The 6696-nt window shown below is 39.1% G+C and overlaps 1 long non-coding RNA gene across 1 annotated transcript; it reads left to right on the top strand.

The window, feature by feature from the left end:
* Nucleotides 1-629: 629 nt before the first annotated feature.
* Nucleotides 630-4487, top strand: LOC116790984. Its single transcript, XR_004358578.1, has 2 exons — nt 630-3175; nt 3929-4487. It is a non-coding gene; the product is annotated as an uncharacterized LOC116790984 (long non-coding RNA).
* Nucleotides 4488-6696: the final 2209 nt, after the last annotated feature.

Genomic DNA, 6696 nt, shown 5'->3' with positions numbered 1-6696 from the left:
GTGGTAATATAATGACTTTCACCAAAGGAGGAAGAAGTCTTGATATATTTTTATTCTGTTAACCTGAGTTTGGAAGGTGTTGATTTCATAAATCACAAGGTCCGTCAGCAATTTTGTTGATGACATCAAGCTGTGTGGCACAGTCAACATGCTGGAGGGAAGGGATGCCGTCCAGAGGGACCTTGACAGGCCTGAGAGGTGGGCCCATGAGAACCTCAAGAAGTTCAACAAGGCCAAGTGCAGCGTTCTGTAGTCCTGCACCTGGACTGGGGCAATCTGAAGCATAAATACAGGCTGGACAGAGAATGGATTGAGAGCAGCTCTGACAAGAAGGACTTGGGGTTTGTGGTAAATGAGATGCTAGACATGAGCCAGCAATGTGCACTTGCAGCACAGAAAGCCAAGTGTATCCTAGGCCACATCTAAAGTAGCGTGGACAGCAGGTTGAGGAAGGTGATTCTGACCCTCTACTCTGCTCTGGTGAGACTTCACCTGGAGTACTGCATCCAGGTCTGGGGTCCTTGGCACAGGAAAGACCTGTTGGAGTGAGTTCAGAGGAGGGCCACCAAGATGATTAGAAGGATGGATCACCTCTCCTATGAGGAAAGGCAGAGGGAGTTGGGATTGTTCAGCCTGGAAAAGAGAAGGCTTCCACTACATGAAGGGAGCCTACAAGAAAGATGGGACAGAGACTATTTATAAGAGCAGGTAGCGACAGAACAAGGGGGAATTACTTCAAACTGAGCGAAAGTAGGCTTATATTAGGTATTAGGAAGAAATTCTTTCCTGTGAGGGTAGTGAGGCACTGGAACAAGTTGTCCAGAGAAGCTGTGGATGCCCCATCCCTATAAGAGTTCAAGGCAGGGTTGAATGAGTCTTCGAGCAATTTGGTCTATCAAAAGGTGCCTCTGCCCATGGCAGGGGGGTTAGAACTAGATGATCTTCAAGGACCCTTCCAAACCAAAGCATTGTATGATTCTATGATGTGATTAAGTAAATCTATCATATGCAAGTAGTGGCTTCAAAAAGTAAATTAGTTACTGTGTCTGTCAGAAGACTTTATTTTTCTTTACTCATAACTCACTATATTTTTAGAAATATTTGAGATGTGTCCAGGCATCAGAAACTTGCAGGCATTCACTGCAGCAGGTTGCAAACAAATGATCATTCTGACTTGACAAGATAGGTTTTAAAGCAGTTCTTTTCCTTAATATGCCTCTTTCTTTTTTGCTAGTTGTAGCTAGTATTTGTCAAATCAGGACAAAGGTTTGTCATTAGTCTTTTTTCTTTAGACAATGATACACTTACTCTGTTGATAAGGGAAAGGGATTTGAAAAGTGCCTGACAAAGAGAAACGTCACAGAAAGCAGAACGTGTAGTATATGGTAATATTATCCTACTGATTTTAATCTGATAGAGGTGTTAGGCTAATTAAGAAAGAATTAAACTACACATGACAGATGCCGGTCACATTGTTTAATATACTGCTGGAGAATACACAGAACCATAGGGGCGATGAAAGCATTGCAAGAGTATACACAGAAGAGAAATAAAATACAATTGCTGCATGCAAGTATAGTGGGTTTTGCAGGTAAACATAGAAGATTCTTTTGACAAGTATAATTTCATCGTTAATACAGATTCTATATAGAAAAATATTTGTTAAGTGATTTTAAATGGTTTGGGGGATGGGGGGGACAGCAGGGAATAACCCTTCAGCAGTTATTTACATGGGAAATGTTTGTATTATTCTCTTAATAGAAAATAATAGTTTTTCCTCTTCTGCAGTACCTTCTGGTGCCATTTTAAAATTAAAATAAATTATATTTCTCCAAGATGGAAAAATTTATGTTTCTCTGAGAAGTTGGCCTCATCAATAAGTTCATAGAAAACACTGTTTGGCACCTATATGGAGAATCATCCAGAAAATATTATCTATGTGAAACAGAGGGTTTTCTCCTCAGTTATTTTCTCTCTTTTTTCTTGTATTGGCTTCGTTTCCATTAGATTTCTTGGAGCTCTGACTCAGAGCAAAATAGATTGGCTGTTTCCTGAAAGAAGATTTATTAGTGTGGAGACGGTATGGTAAGATCAGTGAGATAATCTGTTTTAAGAGAAGAGGGTTAAGGTGGATATACAAGAGAAGGGTATGATAATTTTCAGTTTCACATTGTAAGGAGTACCATGTTGATTCCAGAGCAAAAGTGGAAAAAAATCCACTCTGGGAATTAGGGACTGTGCATCAACATGAATGCTGCTGTGCATACCAGCTAATGCAGGCACATGGTAGCTGATGGGACAGACAGATCCTTGTGCCTTGATCCTGCACTGACTTCTGCTTCCCCTTCAGTTTGAGATGAGGGTCATTTAAAATAATACAGTCTACGATATAAGACCTTTGGCAACTTGTTCCTTCTTCAAAGTAGTTTAATACTGAGGCAACTCTATAGCTGGGGAGGATTTTTCTGTCTTTCACGTAACTCGTTTTTAAAATCAGGTGTTTCAGGGCATATCTTATGTACATTTACTAGAGTGTTGTATGCAATTCATTGTTGTGGTTTAGGAGAAGGCAGTATGTGTATTGTGCACAGCACATGTAAGTGACTATTGAAATGATACTGCAAGTCACAAATATACTCCCAATTTCATTACCCGCACATTTCCCACTTCTTCTCACACAGAACTATAATAAGCAGGGCTGATTTAGGAGGCTCTTTGGCATTTTAGCACAGCAAGTGGTCCCTAGTGGAACTGGGAAGTGAAGGAAACTGTACCAGCTGGAAGCCAAATAGCAGTAATGCAGAACCTATGGGGAGATGATGCAGCTCATGAAGGGTTATAATACCATAGATTACTCTAATTATTAAAGAAACAGGAAACACATAATAAACTCCCCCCTTATAAGCACTTTATATAAGAGAGATGCAAAATGGTAGAGTTGAAAGGGAGATAAGGCTGTTCACAATCTGCACTCAAGCTGGATGTGGGTTACTCCCTTTCAGGTGTGTGGTCTAAGCTTCAGGTGATGGGAGTGGTTCCATGTTTTTTGAAGTTTTATTTTTTCTTCTTTTTTTCATCTTCCTCCTGGCATATCGCTCTGCTTTCCCATGAGTGGTGTCACTAGCAAGAAAATAACCAGATGTCTCAGCCAGGCTGTTTCCATTTTTCTACTGCAGTATATACTTACCCTCAGTCACCACGCTTGCTTTCTGCAGGTTTTCCTCTCTGCCTGAGCCTCACTTGAATAGTCTGTTCATTTTAAAAACACCATCAAAAACAAGAGAGAAGAAAAAACTTACCCTCACAAATCTCTTGCAAGTTCACCTCCAAATTTGAATCTGGTCTTTCTTTTTTCCAGTCCTGTGACTTTATTTTCAAATTTGTTGAGCCTTTGCAGGCTTTGTGTCACTTGCAGAGTCCTTGAAAGTGGATTACTATAAATTAAGAATAGACTCTTAGAGGCTTTGAGAATGACCATCCAGACTGAAAGTCCTTTTAACAAACTTACTCAGTTTAATGATAAAAAAATAATTTTCCAAACCACTCTGCCTTTAATAACAACGCACATAAAAAATGAGGTACCCTGACAAAATGAAAGTAGCAAATCAAGTTAGTACTGAAAAGTATAAAATGTTAATGGAAAGGGTACTTTTTAAGTAATATGTATGAGTGTTATACACATGAATATTGCATATATATTCCCTTAACATAATCTAGTAAGGAAATAAAATATCCATTTGCATTTTTCTTTTGCTCATAGGTTTATTAAGATAATATATGTATCTTTTTATATGCTGAGCCATTGCTTTGTCTCTGTCTCAGCCTGTCCGAGGTGTATGAATATTGACTAATGTACAACCCATGGTGTATTATTGCTTACTTGAAGCATGACCTTGTTTTTTTTCTTAATTATATTTTTCCTTTGTAGGAAAGCAAGTTTACTCATTCTGAATCGTGCCAAACCGCATAATTTGGAAAGGAATATTGTGGCTCTACTTGGAAAGTACTAATTGGGCTTCAGCCATCACTGGGAAAGCTGTATAGTCTTTTATTATTTTAACTGGCCAAATGCCCTTTGTTACCACATTAACAGTCTCCCTATGGTGCCTGTAACTTTGATATTATTTTCACTTTCATGCTAAATTTGACCAGATGAAAGACACAAACCCTCCAATTTTGAAATAAAAAAATAGCATGTTTTGTTAATCCTGTATTTCAGAGGGAAAGTCTGTGAAAATGATAACCTTTATGTGTTGGCCAAAGTTTTTGTTCAGTAAACCCATCCTGCCAGCTGTTCCCATTGGCAAGAGGAAAGATAATATTTTGGTATCTTTTATTTCGCCATTTTAGAGCACAAGTTTTGCTTGTGCCATTATTTAAATCATGCATGTTAACATTGGTCTGGCAAACAATAATGCACTTTATAAAAAGACCTCAGTTTGAATGGTATCACTGGGATGTTGCAATAAAGCTGATTTAGACTATTACATACAGCTTAAGTCACTTACTACCTGTGGACTATTGCAGGTGCTCTGGACTGTGCTGCTGAAGAAGTGCTTTCAAAGTCCTAAGGAAGACACTTGAAGTAGATATATAATGGCACATTTTAATGTGATGTCACCAGGAGCTAAAGATGCATAATACCTCAAAAAACTGGGCTCTCACCTATGTGCTTTTGGTCCTCATCTCACAAGGCAGATTCGACAAGGATCAGCTTGGAACTTAGGTCCAGTCCCTAGCAAACAAGCAGAGACACCCAGACAGGAACACTGGCATTTCTAAGAGACAAAAAGTGGTCACCTAAAGCATTTGGCTGAGACAGATACACTTGCTACTCTGCGAATACCTGAATGAGCACATGCACAGGGAATATTCTCTCTCCAGATCCATCTTTGATTTCAAGTTTTAATTTCTGCTGAAACTTAAATGGTGTTCTCATAATGTTTAAGAACATCTTTCTTAGTTTACAGGTAACTTGAAGCCTGAGTGGTTACAGGCATATTGGATCTCACACCTTGGCAGAGGATTATTTCTGCTTATGTTCTGAGACAGCTCAACACTAAAGATGTCCAAGGGGGGGAAAAAAAATCCTGATCCTGCAACAATTCATTTGGATCCCTTGAAGGTTTCAAGGATTTCTTAAAGTCCTCAATGAGCATGATAAGCAAATTGATTGGGATAAAAGTAGGTCTCAAGTCTTTGCCTGTCTAGACATAAAGCCTCTTTCACTAAAATGGAGCATGAGGGAAGACAAGAGAGTCTCTTAAAACAAGAATTCCATTCATTTGTGCATTACTGTAATTATACTACTGTCTTCAATGCTATGAGATTGATGGTGCTTGTGACATTCCCAGAATGTTTCAAAAGGGGGACAGTACAACCTTGCACTGTCTGAAAAAGAACTGAGCCCTCCCATCTATGAAAACTGTCTTAGGCAACTCAGTGAATGTTGTAATGGCTCCTTTATAGTCTTTTACTTGTATTTGAGAGTGTAAGACACATTCCAAGGAAAATAAGGATAGTTCCTGCATCTTGCTTGATTACTTATTGCTATTGTAACAGCTTGGTGCATTTTGTTAGCCAGGCCTAGCCCAACAACAACACTAATGATAACGTAATTATACCAGGGACAAAAGTTGTCATTTAAATACATTTCCCCTGATATCTGCACTATGTGAATTTAGAAAAAAAGTACTTTTTCAAGTTTTAATTTCCTCCAGAAGCATATAATCATTCAGTGCCTTTTCCTCTCCTTCAGGTTAGCTCTCATCACCACAGATACAGCTACAAGTACTTATCTGATGTTTTCTTTCCTGCTGAACTGCCAGAGTCTTTCAGGGTACATTTCAGGTAAGGTAAATCCATCAGTCAAGTTCAGAAGCACTAGGGAAAAATGTTCTAAAATTACAAATACATTTTGGTAGCACTCTCACACATTACTTCCCCAAATTTGGCTTTTTGCAGTTAGCATGCCTCATGCAACAGCCTGCCCGGTCCCCATATGCCTCTATGTTATTATTAATGCATACTGCAGTTTCACAAAGGTGTTCTGGATGGAACTTGTCCCAGAGAGCTTGGTCAGAGGGAAACTGTAAACCCCAGCCTTTCTGGAAGGCCAGAATTCCTATGCTCCTGTTCCAAAACACTGCATTGGCTGGCCCAGCACTCCACGGAACAGCACAAACAGGACAGCTGCTGGGGCATCACCAGGCAACACGCCAGGCTCTGCCTTGCAGGTTAAGTTACTGACACTTGCCAGCTGCTCTTTGTGAGGGAGAACTCAAACACCTTCCTCTTACCTTACAAACACAGATATTGTAAATCATGCAATTATGCCAATAAGTAGAGGTAGCGCATTGAGAGAAAAAGCAACATCTTCCATTTTTAAATTTTGTTCAGAACAACTTCAAAATCGTATACTATAACATCATCTCAAATGAAGGGAAAAATAATTGGGGAAAAAAACCATCCACAGCCATAGTATTTGAAGTAGGCCATGAAAGCCATCTGACCTGTCATTTGAGTCTTTCAGTATCAAAGAGCTATGTTAACAACAACTGTAATGAAATTAGACTTATTATGCATGCATGAGCAATGAAGAAATTCCAAGAAATCTACTATGGTAGTAATCAAGGTTAAGAAAAAGAAAACCTCCCTTTCCTGCAGGTCTTTATTCAAAGGGTGTTTCCTAGAGTC

Source organism: Chiroxiphia lanceolata, chromosome 1, assembly GCF_009829145.1.
Source record: "Chiroxiphia lanceolata isolate bChiLan1 chromosome 1, bChiLan1.pri, whole genome shotgun sequence".
Taxonomy (NCBI): domain Eukaryota; kingdom Metazoa; phylum Chordata; class Aves; order Passeriformes; family Pipridae; genus Chiroxiphia; species Chiroxiphia lanceolata.
Note: the sequence above shows the minus strand (reverse complement) of the source record. Positions and strands in the feature narration are given on the sequence as shown.